Source organism: Pantherophis guttatus, chromosome 1 (assembly GCF_059756535.1).
Source record: "Pantherophis guttatus breed Tessera chromosome 1, ASM5975653v1, whole genome shotgun sequence".
Taxonomy (NCBI): Eukaryota; Metazoa; Chordata; class Lepidosauria; order Squamata; family Colubridae; genus Pantherophis; species Pantherophis guttatus.
The window spans coordinates 63955052-63976004 of record NC_142063.1 but is presented as its reverse complement, the minus strand read 5'-3'; positions in this window follow the sequence as shown (position 1 = coordinate 63976004).

Here is a 20953-nt window from a genome sequence, read left to right as displayed (position 1 = left end):
AATCTCAACTTTTTACTTACTATATAAATATAGTAAGCATTAGCCATTTCTATAGCAACCTATTTAATCATCAAAATCCCAAATCATAATTTTATTTTTGAGCAGGAAGTCTAGAAGTGGTTTCCAAGTGAAAACAAATTTGGGTATGCAACAAAGCATTGTGAAAGTTTTTACACTGATTTGGTGTGGCTTGCCAGAAGGAAAACAAATGTAAACCAGTGTGTTGAAAAGAATCAATAAAATATCATAGGTGAATCAATATAATCTTTTCTGACCCAAGAAGTGCCATAGGAATGACTTTTCCATGGCTTCATATTATGACACTGAACGAGAACTTATGCATCTGTCACCTACAGGCAGGAATTGTGCAGGTCCTTCTCATCCAATTATTATTTTTGAGCCAAACTGAGTGGTTGGCTCTTTGTGTCAAGGATCCATATTATTGTATTTTGCTTTAAATATACAAATATATGTACAAGAAAGTGAAAGGTTAAATGTCTGGTGAAGCCTCATTCTTCTCCTAGCTCTAATTTTCATTTAAAAAAAAAACCTGTTTTCCCCAAAATAAGACATTCCCTGATAATAAGTCCAATCAGTCTTTTGAGCACATGGCAATAAGGCCAAGCGCTTATTTCAGGTTTCAAAAAATATATAAGACAGGGTCTTATTTTCACGAAAACATGGTAGTAGTTTTCCAGTCTAAATGTCCACCTACAATACTTTGTTTCTATGTGCCTACTAAAATTTTTCCTACTTTTCTGTATTGCTCCAATTGAATAAAACCATAGGCTGGTTCCCTAGAACAGCAGAAATGTACAGTATTTGCTGTTCTTTAAAAAAAATCAGAAATTCAATCTTAGCTTTTAGTATAACTGTGGCTACTTTATGCCCATATCCTGAGCATGGAACCCTGTATTCTCTTCATCTTCTAGAAATTAAGATCTGGCTTTTCCCTCAGGTGTGGGCCAGGATGGAAGCGATCATAGCATTTTGTATGTTTTTGAGAAGATACCTTTTTGGCATTTGATAGTGTGGTAGGTGAGAAAGGTTTTATATATATATAAAACCTATCAGTAATATATATATATATATATATCGCTGATAAAGAAATAAAGGGAGACTAGTATAGATCTATTTCAAGCTATTTAGCTCTCATCAGCTAGCCATACTCTTACTTGGATTTGAACTTAGGCTGCCTGCATGTTAGGCAACTGTATTAACCTCTGAACCACAAGTTCTCCTCCCTTCATCAGCTTGAGCCAGGGGAGAGATTAAGTGTTTTTCTATCGAGACACCTGGTCTGCCCCTGCATGTGGGAGGGTTTGTCGTGAATGCGACTGCTTGAGGGCTCCTGGATCGGAGCTGAAAGGCAAAAGGGATGCAGTATGCTCCCTCCCACATGCTGGAGCAGACCAGGTGTCTCAGTAGAAAAACACTTAATACACACACACACACACACACACACACACACACAATTTCTATACCTGCTTGCCAATATTTGACCGCATGCAGCCCTCTCAAGCTCTGTTTTCACTGGCAGAAGGTTGTAAGCCATGGCAGCCGAAAACAGAGCTCGGGAGGCTATTTTCACTGGCAGAAACCTTTGCTGTTTCCAGGGTGGCCCCATGGGCCAGATCTAAATACCCCATGGGCCAGATCCAGCCCCCAGACCTTGAGTCTGACACCCCTGCCATATAGCAAAAAAAAAAAAAAAGATAAAAGAAAACAAGTCCTCAAATGAACCACTTCTTCTTCTCTTTATCCAATCTATCTGAAATAGAAAGTGGGTGTTTGTAAGTAACACTTCAATATACTCATTGTTTTACACATTAAGCCAAAAGGGCACTACTATTTTTGTAACTCTAAGATAGGAAAGCGCTGACTTTTCTAATGGGTGCAAATTATATACAATATTAGATCCTTTACTTACTTTTAGCTTCAGTTTTTTTCACATGTTTATGATAAAACATGTTTTCTCATATGTAGATATACTGTATATCAGCTTTCATTATGATCAAGCAAAACCAACTAGCTCAAATGTCTTCTAAAAAAATTGTTCTCTCCCTGATTTTTTTACATGGGTAATATAAGAACTATTATTTAACCCGAACTGGAAACTGAATTTGTTTCTTTTTTCTTTTTCCTTTTCAACATTCCTTGGCCTTCAGCCAATTTACGTATAATATTGAGTCTACTATATTATAAGCTTAGAGGAAGGGCCAGACTTCTTGACTGTACATAAAACTTTCTATAAGCTTTGATATATTATTGTTGTAGTGGGTGATGTTGTAGTGAAGCAGAAGTTAATCTTTTATATAGTTTGGCAAACACATAAATGAATATTGAAGACAATTGCTTGATTCCAGTAAGCCCCTGTTCCTGGGAAGCCCCTGTATCTGGGAAGAGTCTATGACTGCATTTGATTTCTTTACATGCTTTTCCCATATTAGGAAATGAAAAAGCTTTCCAACTGCCTATGGTTGTTTAATCAGATACCCTCTGAAACAGTGGTGAAATCCAATTTTTTTTACTACTGGTTCTGTGGGTGTGGCTTGGGGGGCATGGCTTGGGGGGGCGTGGCAGGGGAAGGATACTGCAAAATCTCCATTATCTCCCCATTCCTGGGGGAAGGATATTGCAAAAACTCCATTCCCACCTCACTCTGGGGCCAGTCAGAGGTGGCATTTACCGGTTCTCCGAACTGCTCAAAATTTCCACTACCAGTTCTCCAGAACCTGCTGGATTTCACCCCTGCTCTGAAAGACATTTAACATAGATGATAATATAAAATCTCTCATATCTTCTGGTGGCTTTATGGATAATCCACCCAGTTGTCTTGGTGAACATATGAAAAGGGTCTCTTCTTGTTCTCTTCCAACATATTTTTCAATTTCCCAGTGTAGCCTACAGCAGTAGTACTCTATAAGAGTCCTCATCTGAGTATTAACTGGACCCAATTCTGTTTAACTTTCAAGTGCCGACAAGGTCAGCCAGACAGATTAGTCTTCCTTTAAACCTTTCCTATCCTGCTGTACTCAAAATGAGACTTGTGAGGGGACAGACATTTCCCACCGTTCAATGCATATTTAATTCAGTTCAGTGACTGTGAATATAGTTTCCTGAATTAATGAAACATGACATCTATGGAATGATCTTGGTATGTGATGCAAGCCTTTTCTATTAGTATATTGTACAAATAATTATTTTTCCTTGGGAGTCTACATATTTTGGTTAATATTTTCTCTTTACATGCACTTAAATTATAAACCAGCTAAACAGGAATACTTGGATTGAAGCTAATAAAACATGTTAGAAATTAATGGTACAGAACTGACTTATTTGTGCCTTACTTTATCTGTTGTATCCTTCTTAAATACAGAATATATTGAAATGGAGATTCACGAATAAACACACTGCTCATTTTATTTTAAATGTTTAATGCTACTATTTTTCTCTGTCTTTATATTAGAGTCTAGAATATTAAATATATAATAAATATTAAATTTCTTTATTAAATAAACAAATTTATAGACAACATCTATTCCCTCTATATATAGATAGATACTCCTTCTACATATATCTCTATCTCTATAGATATATAATAAATACAAATGGTAGGTACATATACGCTATAAATATATGTACCAGTATTTGGTATGGATTTGTGTCAAACGTTTTCAGAGTAATTGAAGTCAATTTAAAATGTTTTAAGAAGCAAACAGCAAGAACTGAATGAAAATATTCCCTGAGAGATGTATTGTAAAAATGGTTCCCAATTTTGTTAGAGTATCTTAAGGAGGGTTAAAGTTCATTGCTAAATAAAACTATGAGGCAGAGGACCAAAATCCTGTTTCCATTTTAAGATGCCTCTTGTTTATGTTTTTCCTCCTAAAGGAAAGAGGCTGAAACAATTCCACTGGACGAGAGGCCAGAAAGAGGCTGGTCACTGCAGCTGAAAGGAAAAGCATTTGTTCCGTGATATCGAGGTGAATGTTAGTTCATCCAATGGAAAGACAGTTACAAAAAGCAGAGGAAGGAGGACAGGCTTTGGCTCCTGCTTTGAGGATAATCTGAACAGAAATACTCCACAAATAAATTCCACAGAAGTACCAGAATACATTTTTGACAATTTGCTAACCATCTTTGCAGATTGGACTGGGAGGAGTACTTCAAATGAAGTCCCTTGCAATGATGTGTGTGTGAGAGAGAGAGAGAGAGAGGGAGGGAGGGAGGGAGGGAGGGAGGGAGGGAGGGAGGGACGGAGGGAGGGAGAGAGAGAGAGAGAGAGAGAGATCAGCCTCTTTCCTTGGACTCTTCTCCATTGTTCTTATTCTTTTCCTTTTTACCTAAAGCAGTTGCCTAGGCTGCAGTCGCTAATGAGAGATGGATATAAGAAAGAGGATAGTAATCCTGTCTTCAGCAAGTTTGCCTCTACAAACTGCTATTTCTTCATGGGGAGACAGACATTGCTTACTTTAATCCTGTGGCGATCAAGTGATGGACATGAATAACTTAAAATACTTCTTTCACTTTCTCAAAAAGGTGCAGTTTGGACAACTACCCCTTGTAAACACAGGAATCCCAATATGGATTATTATTCTCCTTTCGTCATTGCTGCATCCATATGAAGAAAGAAATGGCACAATTATTTGTTAATAAAACCTATTTAGGCCAAATTGAGAAAGGGTATTCCAAATTAATGACCTGACATCATTCCATTGGTGGGATGAAAACATTAAATGCCTGCTTACATGTGAATGCTCAAATCTAAAGATCTTCTCACTTCAACACCCACATAATATCTTTTCTAAGAATATATCAGGATGAACTACATCTTCAAATATATTTTAAATCTTCAGATATCTGGAGGAATGGATTTATTCTCCATTGCTTCAGAGCTCATGGCCAGAACCAAATTATAAGAGGCAGAGTTCAAATGAAATATCATGAAGAGCTACCTGATCATACAACTATCAAAAAGTGCAAAAGCTGCTAGATGATATGGTGAGTTGTCCTTCACTTGGGATCTTCAAATAAGACAACATGGTGATTGATCAGAAATAGTCTAGTACAGGGCTGTCAAACCCCCAGTCCCTGGGCATCACACACTGGCCATGCCCACATCCGTTTAGCAAAGGGGGGGGGGGAATCCTGATACGTCACATGATGCTGCCATGATGATGTGAGTTTGACACCCCTGGTCTAGTAGATTCACTGCAAGTGCTGAACTAGATGACTGCTAAGGTTTTTTTCAACTCCACAGTTCTATGAAATTCCTCTGCAAATTATTTGCAGAGTTTTGATCCTTTCTCTACAGCTGATAGCATCTAATCTAAGGTAGACCTGTTTCATTCCTAGGCTATGGAAAGTATGAGAGTATGGTTGGAAGACAGGTATCCTAAAGCTATCCCAGAGAAATGGTTACCCAATGTTTTGAAAATCTACAAATCTATAGGAATGCAGCCCCTATGACTTCCAGGAAGCAGGCTTTCTAAGTGAAGAAAGCAAAACTCATCACAAGTTTTTCTACCATTTTTAGAATCTTGAGGTGAAGCATAATGTTTCCCCAAACTCTTTTCTTAGTGAGTGATTGAATCCTCTAAAACTGCATGGGAAATAGCCGAAGAAAGAGATAGGAATTATTGAAAAAAATAGTCTTGAATAGAATTTAGACTTTCATTCATTCATTTCTTGCATTAGAATTTCATTCAGAAATCTTCCAGATCCAATACATTTTTCTCTTTCTCAATATGATATCTCACATGTAGATCTTCCTTCATTTTCGTTCTAATAACTTCATAAAGTAGGTTGAGAGGGGTTTTTTTCATAATTATCCAATTAATTTCTATGGATCAGAATGACTTTGAACCTAGATCTCAGGCATAACCACCACATCACAACTGTATACTCCTCCACTAATTCTTTTCTTGGATCTATTTTTGGAATTAACACAACCCTTTCTAGGTTTGTGAAGATTGCCAGAACAAAAATCTTTTCATCATTCCAAACATCTTTAGCTTCTTTTTCCCATTCTGTGTAAAACTTATCTGAACAATGTCACACTTATCTGATTTGTTTTATAAAGTGCCCTATTTAAATAATGTTCTAAACCTGAAAGAGCTAACAATTAAAAAGAAGAAGAAGAATTTAAGTTACTACAGGGAAAGTAAGCACTTCTGTTAACACTCCTAAATGTCCTTTAACTATGTACTCCTACTTACTTTCATAATGATTGCATGTTTTCCCTTTGGGCCCACTAAAGTATTTAATTGCAATTACACTCATTTACATAGCAGATGAGGCTAATTGCTGGTATTAGTTACCAAATGTATGCTTGCATTGTGAGGGTAAAAAAAAATGCCCTACAGAAAAGAAAAAGACGATGCCTCTAATTAAGGAGCTATGAGTCAAAGTGAGCTTGTTCAGAGATGTAAATATAGAATCAAGAGTGAGTTGTTTTTTTCTCCCAGCTCCCTGGTGCAGTTGACTGCACCCCAGTATTTTCCATATCCCATAAATAAGATGTGGAATACAATATGCTTATTATGAGATAACACTATAATATTTTATTCATGTACAGCATATGTGGTTAAGTTTGGCTGGTTGCTGCACTGAGCTTTAATTGGCTGGATGCAACTTCTTTACTGATGGGTTTCAAATAATTTCTTAACTGTGTTTTCTTTTTGTATTTTATTTATTTCATCGATTTTGTTAGGTGCTTTGAGCAACAAACTTTGGTGGGAAAGCAAAAGGTAGTTTGTACCTTTATTTCCATTAATAATTATTGACTTTTGTTTTAGGATGAGTTCTTTTTGGATTTTACTGTAGTAAGCTTTGGAAGTCAAGGAAACTCTACTCCTATCAACAGACTTTTGACAAGTGATTCTAAATGATTACACAGAAATGTTTTCTTTGACTGGAAATCCTAAAGGAGTTTTGGCAGTACAATCCTCCTCCTCCTCCTCCTCTTCCTCCTCCTCCTCCTCCTCCTCCCACTTCTGCTATTCTAGGTATACTTTTCTATACTCCTAGTTTCAACACACCCATTCTTTGGGCTTTCACTATGGAATTTGTTTCTATATAGGCTGTCAGCCATACCAGGTAGACAAGACAAGAAACAAGATATGATCAGCTAATTGTGTTTTATTTTAAGACTACCTTAACAGAATCTTACAGGTCTGGAAGTACACATCACCTCTTTTACAGCCGAAGAAACTAGGAAGATTTCCTTCTGAGTGTCTTGCTCTACCCACTATCCAATGACCGGCTATGCTCACTATCAATTTGACCCTTCTGCCATTGGCAGCATCTCTTTGCCTGATTGTCCAAAGTATTTTTCCATACTATTACACCTGCTGAGCCACCATATCATTCTGACCACAATACTACATATAGATGCAACTGTCCACATCACTCAGTATTTTTCTGTTTTCCCCTCTTATTCTGTCATTTGGAGATTCCTTGTATAAGGTTATCATATGTAGGTTGAAAATTCAAGATGATCACTAGATAGCCATGAAGAGGCAGGGAAAATTATAATTCACTGTTTGAGTAAATTGGAATATTATATATACATACATACATATATATATATATATATATATATATATATATATATATATATATATATATGTATATATATTTGTTTTCATAGATTTTCACGGGTAGAGGTATGCAAGTTTTGGTATATTCGGGTCTTTTTCCGTGTAAGATTGAGAGTATCTTGGCGATGTTTTGATGAGGTCCCACTCGTCATCTTCAGGCTTGTGTCTTCGGTTTCGTGCTTCTGTGAGGAAAGCGTGATCGGAGCTGCCGCAATCACGCTTTCTTCGCAGAAGCACAAAACCGAAGACACTAGCCTGAAGATGACAAGTGGGATCTCGTCAAAACGTCGCCAAGATACTCTCAATCTTACACGGGAAAAGACACAAATACACCAAAACTTGCATATATATATATACACTGCTCAAAAAAATAAAGGGAACACAAGCAGAAGACATCCGAGAACTGAATGAATGAAATAGCCTTATTAAATACTTTGTTCGTTACATACAGTAGTTTTGTGTTACCTTTAGTTGTTTGAGCAGTGTATAAACTACTGTATGTAAAGAACAAAGTATTTAATAAGGCTATTTCATTCATTCAGATCTTGGATGTCTTCTGTTGTGTTCCCTTTATTTTTTTGAGCATATATTTTTTTTCTGGCAGCCAGCAAACACTCTGCTACCTATTGGGAGACTAAGGAATGTATGTGTATACACACACACACACACACACACACACGCACATACATACATATATATATATTTATATGTATTGGAAAATTAATTTAGTTCACACATTTAACTAAATCAACTTTATTTCATTATTACTACGGGGTAGGTCTTTAAAGTTAAAATCTGTCCTAATGAAAGGGTTCAATCAGGGAATCTGATAAATATTTGGAATGATTACTTCTACTAAAAGAATTACATGATTATCTTTGAATTCTGGGGAAGATGTGATTGTGTTGTTCTTATGAAAAGCAGGTTGTACAATGTTTGTATAATTTTTGATTTTTTGTTGTGTTCAAATCTTTAGTATATTTTATTGTCACAACCATACTGAGTTGAAAATGTTATAGTATGGGAGAAGGTAGAATTCTCTATATTTTCTCCCTGGGTTTGGAGGGAAAAGATCAGTTTTAAAAATAGAAAGAGGGAGGAAGGGAGGGAGGGAGGGAGGACAGAAAGAAAGAAAGAAAGAAAGAAAGAAAGAAAGAAAGAAAGAAAGAAAGAAAGAAAGAAAGAAAGAAAGAAAGACTGAGAACTAGAGAATGTTGTTTGGTTTCCACCCTCCCCCTACATACAGATGATGATAAATCAATTTTTGTCCTTGGAGTATATTAATGGTGGAGGCTATAAAGATGGGATTCAGAAACTGTGTGTTCTCCTTGAGCCTCTGGTACCTTTTTCCTAGCAAAAATATCACCTGCTATGTTGAGATTGTCTCATTCTATTTTCCATGAGTAGTTTCTCAACTCTGCCTGTTTGGGGTATAACTTTCAATTTAGCAGTAATTGCTTCCCTGCATATTCATTTATTTATACCCCACCTTTATTATTTTCACAAACAACTCAAAGCAACAAACATCTCCAACGCACTTCCTCCTCTTATTTTCCCCACAACAACAATCCTGTGAGGTGAATTGGGCTGAGAGAGAGTGACTGGCCTAAGGTCACCCAGTTGGCTTTCATGGCTAAGGTGAGACTTCAACTCATCGTCTCCTGCTTTCTAGCCTGGTGCCTTAACCACTAGACCAAACTGACTGTCGTAAATCAATAAATGAAATTGTCATTGGCTGAAGTTTATTCAGTATCTATTTTCTTTCTTTAAAAAGAACAGTTAGAAACTTCAAGACACTTCAACCAGAAAAAAAAAATATTTTCATATATCACTACGCCTCCTCCATCTATGTGAAACTCCTTTAAAATATATATCCTTGAAAATGAGTTCTCAAGCTTGCGATGACAGAGGTCATACAAGTGTCACTCTCCAAATTTGTGTGAAAATCCCTTTCAAGTATTCTGCTCCCCTTTGTTTCAGGCTCACTTCTTGAGAACTCATGGAGCGTAATTACTTAGTTATAGCACAAAAAGTAAACAGGACATCCTTTCAGATATGAGATCCCAGCATGTCGTAAAATAAATGTTGTAGTTCTTACACTATTCTGGAAACAGCCCCGAGCCAAGAGCTTTACAAAAGGAGATGCAGTAGCTGGAAAGCTGTCTTGCTATTGTTGGATATAAGCACTGTGCAACCTTTCTGTTTTCTTTCTTAAAAAGGAAGAACAAGCCCTGAGTTATGACTTGTGGTTATAGCCATAAGCCTTATCCTTATGTCACAGCAACCCCTGCAGGCTAAAGATCGTTCTAATTTCTATTGGACAAGAGTTTATGAATATAAGCTAAAAGATAAAAGGAGCATTATAAGCACCACATGCTGTTAGCTTTACAGCCTGGTGATTCTCTGGTCCTTGTGCATGTTTTCAACTGAACTTTCCACAGCTTTCTCAGTAGTGGTCCCCACTTCATGGAATTAATGATCTGAGAAGGGCAAAGTTGGAGAGTATTGGATAACAGGCTGAAGTGACTAGCTTTCTGCTTTCCAAACAAGGGCAAGTTCTATTATTTTGTTAGTCATCCATGGAATCCTGGAGAGTAATTAATATAATGGAACCAATGAAATATACACAGAAGAACATGGATCAGTGGTGGAATTCAATTTTTTTTTACTACCGGTTCTGTGGGCGTGATTTGGTGGGCGTGGTGTGGCTTGGTGGGCATGGCTTGGTGGCATGGCAGGGGAAGGGTACTGCAAAATCTCCATTCCCACCCCACTCTGGGGCCAGCCAGAGGTAGTATTTGCTGGTTCTCTGAACTATTCAAAATTTCCGCTACCGGTTCTCCAGAACCTGCCAGAACCTGTTGAATAGCACCCCTGACATGGATCCTTATACAAGGTGGCTCTCCAGGACATGCTGATCAGCCACAGTGGTACACCTTTGCTGTAATCTCAAATTATTCAAGAACATCTTCCAAATCTCGAGTGTTTGGAGGGTTGATGGCTTGCAGCAGTATATTGGTAAAAAATTTGCATTTCCACAAGTAACGTAGAATTCTAAAACATACCAGATCACCCATTGTGTCCCTGATATATAGTATGTCCATTTTCCAAGTAAATTGTTCTTCAGCACCAAATCCAGCAAAGCTAAAATGTATGCATTTATCACAAAAAGAACATGTCCTTTTTAAAACACAGAAATGTAGGAAAACCACCATTTGTGGACCACAAAAAATTGATTGGATGGAAGATACAGATGTTAAAGTATTAATATTACAATACCTAGTCTACCTCCTCCTCCTCTTCCATATATTTTTGAACTGTTACATTTCAGATCTTAATAAATGTAAACTGAGATTTCAATTAACTGATAGTAATCAGCAAAACATCTTCCACGGAATAGAATCAGACAGGAAAGCTTCTTCAGGCCTGGCAGAGAAAGTGCTACATACCCACCCTTTTCATGCCATGCCATGAAGATGGCTAATTAAGTATAAATAAAATATGCAAATGCGCCTTATCCTTCTGGCACATGGTACATTTTCTGAGGCTCTAAATGCTGAAAAACATAGAACAACAAATGTGCTTGCCTTGCAGCAAAGATTTGATTTTCTTCTGATTGAAGATAAAATTATTGATCTCTTATTATGAGTCAAACATGTCTTAGATCCCAGTAGTATGCTTGCTGGCATAATAGCAATATAGTGTAGGATTTGGCTGTTGATGTGGGAATACTTTATTTCCATACCATATCACTTTTGCATGTCTCTGCTTAGTACTTCATTTGGTTTCTATTCTTTAATACTCATCTAAATTTGTATTTCCTTTCAATTTTAAAGATGTATCTTCCTCATCATCTTATAGCAAATTGTTATTGAAAAATATTCAAGGACAAATAAATTTAAATTTAAAGAGATTCATTACAGAGAGGAGACTTGTCATGAGAGTATAAATCCTTAATATATTCTGGAATAAGGCATCGTATTTACATTAATCAAAGGTAAATAGATGGCATCTTACCAATAATTATTCCTGGAGATACTATGCTTCCATATTGCAGGGAAAAGTTTGTACTTTCCAAAGACCAGGCAACCTGGTTTTGTCCCAAATTCCTCTCCTGAAACCCTTTTCTGAGATGTCATATCATGCAATTGTTCTACTAGGAACATTATTAGTTTAGACACCTAATTATACAACTCCTTCAATAATTGCGATTTAGTGGTAGATAAATACAGCATTTGAATAGGATGATAGGTAATTAAAAGGTCTACTTTATTATTGGCCTGAGGACATAGAGCTAAGCAATAAAAAGGATTCACTCTTACTAGGACTGATTTTCATGAATCTAAGAAGCCATTTTTCATATAAGGAGAGAAGTTGTTGGAACTCACTGATGTGCAATGAACCTTTATAGGGCAGCCAAAAGCAGAGGTCTTTCATATGTCATAAGAATTCATCTTTAATACTTTATATTGATGCAGGTTCTTATACTGAGAAGGATTTTAAATCATTTTAAAAACAAGTTTTACTTTTCATTATATCTAGCAGGGACTTGAAATAAATAATGAAGTTATATTCCCCCACTTTAAAGCCAAACATTTAGATATGAATGGTTTCTTAACCTTCGATTACATAAACAGATAAAAAAGTATTGAGAAATGTCTTTCCTCTCAGCTTTTCTGTGCAGAGATGTTGAACAGGGATAGGGGACTATGGCCCTTTTATGACTTGTGGACTTCAATTCCCAGAATTCCTGAGCCAGCATGAAGAATTGAAGTCCACAAGTCATAAAAGAGCCATAGTTCATCATCTCTGCTGTAGGACATCATTTCCTCCCAACCATCACAGGTCTGATTGGTCTCCTACTTACAGTACATCCTTCTGGTAGTACTTAAAACATGGCTGTATCAACAGGCTCAGGGTGAATTAATGAGATGGATGTATTGCTTATCACAATAACACTCTCTGCTACTCTGATTAGTAATCCTGACTGGTGTTCTTAATACATTTTTTTTTACTGTTAGCATTTTATGTTTTGTTTTTTATTGTACACTGCATATACTACAAAATCACCTATGGTTAATTTGGGAAAGGATGTTTTTATGTGCATCACAACACTGCTGTGTTTTATGGTTGATAAACCACACATTTTTGTGGTTCTGATCAGAACGCATCTCTAAACTCAGGATATCCTGAAGCATTCCTTTAGATCAATTTAATCTCTCAAAATTCAGCAGTTTAGCAAAGCAACAAGACTGTAGCTTTTCTCTTACCATTTTAAAACATGTTTTGGGAGGGTCACAGAGGCATAATTATAGATCAGCTGTAAGGTTTTTGTATATGGTCTAATCTTTTCAGTAAATACCTTTCTTTGAAACCCTGGAAAGTCATTCTCATTGGAAGCCACAGCAGGACTCTTCGAGATACTTGCAACTAGTCTTGTAGTGGCCTCCAAAACACCTATAAAAATGCTCGGCAAATAATAAATATAAAGGTAACCAAAGAGAGCAACACATGGACAGGAATCATATCAGTTATTCTGAATTTGTTTAAATGAAACCAAATTCAGTTGTTGAGCTAACCCACCTTTGCAGTGTACACCTCAAGGAGCCACTGAAGGAGCAGGTTTGATGCTTGGTCCTAAAGAAACCACAGAACTATTATGTGAACCATATTTATTGAGTTGTATTGATCAATATATGGCAGAAAGTGAAGAGGACCTAAAGAGCCTTCTTGATATGGGTAAAGTTGTACCCGTATCAAGTACGGTGCAAAAGTTGGCTTGAAAATCAACATTAAGAAAATTAAGATCATGGCTCACGACCCTCTCAATTCCTGGCAAATGGGGAAGAAATGGAGGTAGTGACAGATTTTATTTTCCTGGGCTCAAAGATATGGGGACATATGGGGACTACAGACAAGAAATTAAAAGACGCTTGCTCCTGGGAAGGAAAGCTATGGCAAATCTAGACAGCATACTAAAAAGCAGAGACATCACCCTGCCAACAATAGTGCGTATAGTCAAGGCTATGGTTTTCCCAGTTGCAATGTATGGCTGTGAAAGTTAGACCATAAGGAAGGCTAAGTATCAAAGAATTGAACTATGCCTTTGAACTATGGTGCTGGAAAAGACTCCTGCGAGTCCCTTGGACTCAAGGCGATCAAACTAGTCAGTCCTAGAGGAGATCAACCCTGATTGCTCTTTAGAAGGCCAGATCCTGAAGATGAAACTCAAATACTTTGGTCACCTAATGAGAAGGAAGGACTCACTGGAGAAGAGCCTAATGCTGGGAACGATTGAGGGCAAAAGAAGAAGGGGACGACAGAGAACAAGGTGGCTGGATGGAGTCATGGAAGCAGTCGGTGTGAGCTTAAATGGACTCCAGAGGATGGTAGAGGACAGGAAGGCCTGGATGAAAATTGTCCATGGGGTTGTGATGGGTCGGGCATGACCCATCACAACTAACAACAACAACAACAATTGATCAATATATTGGGTGAAAATAAAGCAGCCTCTTTGATTTAGAAAGAAGGCTGTAGATTATTTTGCATACTGAAAGCTGGGGTTCAATTCTTGACATCTGAAGAACAAGTTGGCAAAGGCCCTTATGGGAAAGCCAGGAGTGCAACATCCATAATTAAGCCAAAAGGAACAATGCTGTGATTGGTGTTAAGTTCCAACACAGGACTAAACTGAAGTAAACGAGCAAGATGATTGATTGTTTGTTTAATCCACTACTCTAATTATTTTCATTTCATTTTTTTGAAGCTCTTCACATAAGATATCTGTCAAATCTTCAGCAAGGGAAGGTTCTGGCAAGTCTTTTAAAAATAATTTGTATTCAATGGATTTTGATGAATCATATGCAGAAAAAATTAAGCATTTTTAACACTTTTCTGTAGTAACTCCATTTAAAATAGGGCTACCATATAAAATTACATTAGCAGCAGAGAAAAAAGAACTTCCTGTGGCCTGAGAGCACATTGACAAAAGAACACTTGCTTATGTATCTTATCATACTCCCCTCCAGATCATCTCTGGTGATACGAAAATGACAATACAGTATCATTTGTCACATTGCTTTCAAACAACAGTCAGTGAAGTAATGGCAAAGAAACTATATATTTTGTACATGCAAAATTTACAGAATAAGAGTTCGCAATTAGAAACATCCTGTCTTTTTTCATATATGGTTATTAATTATGGCTCAATCAAAATCACATCAATCTGTTTGCAATTGCATTGGTATAGTCCAATCTTTTACTGATAATCATGGATATTAACGTTGACATTAAAATATGTCTTTGTAACCTTTAATTTGAAGCATTTTATTGTATAAGCATACAACAAAAGATTTTTCTTTTGTTTAATTCCAAAAGAGTTATTCTTTTAGAGATGATATTGTTCTTTTGGTCAAAGATTATATTCCAGTCCAATTTTTAGGCAGGAGATAGGGCTGAACCAATAGTATGGAACTATCTGGCAAGGATCCCTATCAATCAGTATCTGGTCCCTATACTAGCTAGGGCTACAGTGCTTCTGTAGATAAAGTTTTGAATTTGCTAAACTTGATATTTGCCTCCTTCATCAGATTTAATAGAAATATGGATGGAGGAGAGGAAATAGAATCACACTATATAGAAAACATCTGTCATTTCTGATAAGAAAATAATATCAAAGTCAGAAGAGAGATCTCTGATATATCAAAATTTAGGCCTTTGTGAGAAATGGTCTTTGTTGTTGCTATCATCAGATCTAAATGTGATAGTTTACTAAACGTGATATAGCCACATTTCCTTCTACTGCTATTCTCCATTTTTATTGCAATTATTTGAAATTGAACTGTTAACATCTCTTTCTTTATGGACTCCCACTTGAGTTCCTTTTCATTGTAGCACTTCCTGTGGTGGGATCCTATTCATTAATATTCTGAATTCTGAGTTTATTAAAAATCAGTTTTTTTGAAGGCCAGGATATGTGTTTGAGGATACTCAGATTTCATTTCCCATAAAACCAAGAACTTCAGCACTGCATTGCCACATTTTCCCAACATTCCTGCTACTTCCCTACTGACAAAAAATAATAATGTCTCCACTCTCTGAAGAAGAAAACTGATTGCAGAAAAATCAGGAATTTTCTGGAAAGATTCTGCTTGATGGAGTGTCCAATAACCATATTGTTTTCAGTTATTCTTTCATTTATGAGTTCATTCATTTGGATTTCTGAATAGGAATAGATGTTTTCAACATATAGTGCAAATGCCTTGCCTTTCTATTTGGAAGTCAGTTACCAAGCTGCAGAATTGTTCTTTGCCTTTTCTGGTCTTCAGTCATAAGCTAGATAGATGGATCAAAGGATCACCTGATCTCTCAGAAACTTGTGCTTACTTCCAAGTTGTACTATCTTGGTGATAGGATTGTAACTTCTGTTTGCATTACATTTCTTCTTATATCTACTGGTAGGAACAGATTGCAATCATTAAACTTGATAAAACTTGCAAGTTGTTCTGACCTTAATCTTTCTTGACCAATAACATGAAATTGACCAATCCATTCAACAAACATTTGCTTTAATTTTTCATAATGGTTAATTTCCAATACCAACTTCCAAACCTCTTCTCTTTGTCTTCTTATAAGGCAAAGAAACATATTCTTTACCTCTAGAGACCCATTGTCTTGTCTTCCACTCTTCAGTGTCTTTTTCTTTCTCCTAACGCTCAGAACCAGTTTCAATTGTAGGAACTTGAAAATGTTTGAGTTTCATAGTGCTGAATATTTTCTATATATCTTGTTTCCAGTTGTTATTTTTATCCACTAGACTTGTTCCTTTTTTTTTCTTTATGAAAGTTGTTGTCATTGTCTATTTCTGATGTTGAGTCTCCTTTCTTTGAACTAATAAATCCACATCTTTGACATCAACTGATGTATGACCACTAATCCTAATCTTTATACTACCTATTAAACTCAGCATAGAAATTTATGTTAGCTCTCCTTGTTAGCTCACTCAGTGAGTTTGCTCCCTGGAATTAGCTGCCTTATATTCTTCTTACAGTCTGTTTACTCAGCAGGAAGCAGTCACCTAGTCACCCATAATTGACAATAAGTAGGTCTGAAGACCATTTCCTTGCAATCCCTGCTTTCCAGGAAATTGCTTTCCAGTCCTCTCAGCAAAGCATACATTCCTTCAGAACACGTAGCTTCTCTAATCACTCTTCACTTTTTCAATTGTTCCCATATAGGCTCGTCTTAGCTACCCCAGCTCACTTGCCCAGTGCAAATCATACTCCCATAAAGCGACTCCATAGTTTTTGCTATAAGAGTACAGTTGGTTCCTTTAAAGACTTCTTGTTGTTGTTGTAGTTCATTGCCTTGAGGATTTAATAATCTTGTGCATCTATTTTATGTCCTATGGCAAAGCTGTCAGTGCAGATAGATTTCTATCCCCAAATACATTGTTCATTTTTTTTCCAGTAGGCAAACATGATTGGTAAAACCTTGTTTCCTATTTTAGCAAATTGTTGTAAAAACTTTGGTGTAAATATAAAAGGATTCACATCTTGTAGAAAGACTAAAACTGATTTTATTGGCATTTAGTTGAAGAATGACATCTTTCAAAGACTTTCATAGACTTTTAAAACAGACTGTTTGGCAATGGAAATACAATTACTTTTATGGGCACTCATTAGTAATAAACCTTTTATCTTAGAAGCTGATATATATACAGTTGGAGACATGAAGTTTTGATTCAGGTATCAAGCAAATTTAATCAGCAACTATTAATCTTTAGGAAATTTGCTTAACTTTTCTCCCTTTTTGTGGACTAGGTTGTAGGCCTTTCAGTGCCCTAAACGGGAGTATATTTAAGGTATGGCCACATTTTATTTTTATAATTTGGTTGTAGTTTCCATTGACTTTCTTGGCCCTTTCTAAGAGACAGATGAAATTATGGACATGATCTGCTATAGCTGTCTGTATGGTGTCTCTGCATCTATATGCTAAAATGTCATCTGATATGACACTTATCCCTGTGAGAGCTGCCAACTCATCCTGTTGGCGGCATTCATACTGTGCCACTGGTTTTATTCCAAAAGGCTTCCTCAGCCATCTGTAACTGCCTTCTGGGATCCACAAAGTAGTAAAATAGTTGCCTTCTTTATCTACTAAGACTTGTCAATATCCATCTTTTGCATCCAGCACAGGAAATATTATTTTCCTAGGCAAGATCAAAAATTGTTTTTCCCCTCCCTCTCTGGCTTCATCTGTAATGGAAAATAATGAGTACTTACAATTGCTTACTCAATCTAGGGCAGGGGTGTCAAACTTGTGTCTTGATGGCAGCATCACATGACATATTGAAACTTTTCCCCCTTTTGCTAAAATGGGCGTGGCCGTGGCCAGCATGTAACGCATCTGGTCCAGAGTTTGATCCTGATCTAGGGGGTCTTTTTTTCCCCTTTACTTTCTTTCTTTTCTTTTTTCCTTCCTTTGAGTCAATGTTGATTCCTGGTGATTGCCTGAACAAGTTCCTGCAATTTTCTTGGCAAGATTCCTAGGGCTGAGATAGAGTCTCTGGCCCAGCTGGCTTTTTGCCTAAGATGGAACTAGAACTCACAGTCTCCCAGTTTCTAGCCTGGCATCTTAACCACTACACCAGACTGGCTAGGTGGGTATCAAATGCAAAACACATGAAATTCTACTAATGACTTTAGTTATAGATTCTTTTGCACTGACAATGACATTTTGACCTTTCATTATTCTGATAAACATTTCTCTTCAGGTAATACAGATCTTATGGATGAGATATTGTGGTGAATACTATATTATTTCTTTGGCTAGGAAATTCAGTATGTTGAAGTCCTTGGACAACATTTTTGTGGCTTCTGAGAGGCTGTGTTTTGGAATGCTATTTTGCAACTTCCCAAGCTTGGGATTTTGAAACACCAATTTTATTTATTTATTTTTTTTGCTAGGTGGGAATTCTAGAAGCTATAGATCCAAAAATCAGCAAGTCATTAGCCTACAAAAATCTACCACATTGTATTCCTCTGTAAACAAGATTTCAGTTAGGTAGTTTGTATACTGATGGTATGAATGGCTTCTGATGAATCAAATGTTTTATATAATGACTATACTAGCGTAGAAGAGATACTTCTACTTGCAGTTTATAATCTGAAACGTATCTGATTCCCTTTTCCTTGACATTCTATCACAAGAAAGACATTATAACAAATTTAGTTTTATTTAAGGATAATGATATTCTTCCACCTGACATAGTACCAAGAAAGTCCAGTAATCCATTATGTTTACAGATGTATCAGAGCATATTTGGCATTCAGATAGTTGCTTGAGCCAGGCATGCAAACTATATTTACAAAGTGCCAAAAAGAGGCTTAACCAGTCAGCCTGTTATCTTAGCAAGCTTCTATTTTGATATAATTACATGTATCCCTGTTTGAACTGTTGTAAAGATCACCAGGGTTAGTATTTACCTGTATGAGTTTCGTTTGATGAATGTGTGGCCCATTTCTAGCATAATTATCCCTCATTTCGTGGCCTTTGCATGTGATGTCAAGCATCCAGAATTATGTATTATTATCATTATTATTGCCACAACTCTTATTATTTTGAGACTTGCTAATCTCGTTACTATTCTTAGATGGGATTTATAGATTTTATTTGGGTGACTTTAGTTTATGTACTTTTATTTATATACATATTTTCTGATAGCTCTATTGAATTTCTTATACCCTTACTTAATCCAATTTATTTTAATTACTGAAGCATAATATTTCTCCTTTAACTAAGGTGAGTTACCAGGGAATGAAAAAGAGAAGGAAAAGAATCTGCCATGACATGCAAAATTCTGTTTAGATTACAAATGCTAATTTGAAACAATAATCATAATCAATTTAAGAATTGGTATAAATGTGTTTAATTTCTAACTGAATAGATAAACCATATGCTTATAAAATTAAAATATTAAAATTAAAATAAATAATATTGGTGGCGTGACAGCTTCCTGGGTACCTGGATGAAGATGTCTATCTGGATCCACTCCAGTCCAGCTTCAGGCCTGGGCACAGTACAGAAATGGCATTGGTCGCGTTGGTGGATGATCTCGGAGGGCTCGGGATAGGGGTTGTTCCTCTATCCTGGTCCTGTTAGATGTCTCAGCGGCTTTTAATATCACCGACCATGGTATCATGCTGCGCCGGTTGGAGGGGTTGGGAGTGGGGGGCACCGTTCTGCGGTGGTTCTCCTCCTATCTCTCTGACTGGACGCAGTCGGTGTTGGCAGGGGGGCAGAGGTTGACCCCGAGGTGCCTTGTTTGTGGGGTGCCGCAGGGGTCAGTCCTCTCGCCCCTTCTGTTCAACATTTATGTGAAGCCGCTGGGTGAGATCATCCGTGGCTTTGGGGTGGAGTTCCATCAGTACGCTGATGATACTCAGCTGTACATCTCCACCCCAGGCCATCCCAACAATGCCCTTGAAGTAATGTCCCAGTGCCTGGAGGCTGTGCGGATCTGGATGGGGAGTAACAGGCTTCAACTCAACTTCCAAGACTGAGTGGCTGTGGCTTCCGGCGTCCCGATATAACCAGCTGGTGCCATTGCTGGGTATTGGGGGTGAGTTATTGGCCCCCACGGAGAAGGCTCGCAACTTGGGCATCCTCCTGGATGCACAGCTGTCTTTAGAAGAGCATGTGACAGCCGTGGCCAGGGGGGCTTTTCATCAGGTTCGCCTGATTCGCCAGTTGCATCCCTTTCTGGATCGGGACTCCTTATGCACAGTCACTCAGGCACTCGTCACTTCCCACCTGGACTACTGCAATGCTCTCTACATGGGGCTCCCCTTGAGGAGCACCCGGAGGCTCCAACTGGTGCAGAATGCAGCTGCGTGGGGGATTATGGGAGAAAGGGGGGCGTTCCCATGTGACGCCTCTCCTGCATGAGCTGCATTGGCTTCCAGTGGTCTTCTGGGTGTGCTTCAAGGTGTTGGTTACCACCTTTAAAGTGCTCCATGGCATAGGGCCTGGGTATTTGCAGGACCGCCTTCTGCCGCCGATAGCCTCCCACTGGCCAGTACACTCCCACAGAGAGGGACTCCTCAGGGTGCTGTCAGCCGGGTAGTGTCAGCTGGTGACCCCCAGGGGGAGGGCCTTCTCTGTGGCAGCACCTGCCCTCTGGAACAACTTGCCCCCGAAGATACGCATGATACCAGATCTCCGGGCTTTTTGCTGTGCCCTAAAAACTTTTCTTTTCCACCAACAGGGCTGGCGTAAACCCCCCCCCCCTTTTTTTTTTTTTGAGATGTTAGATTTTAATTGTCTATGGGTTTTAGTTGGGATGTTTT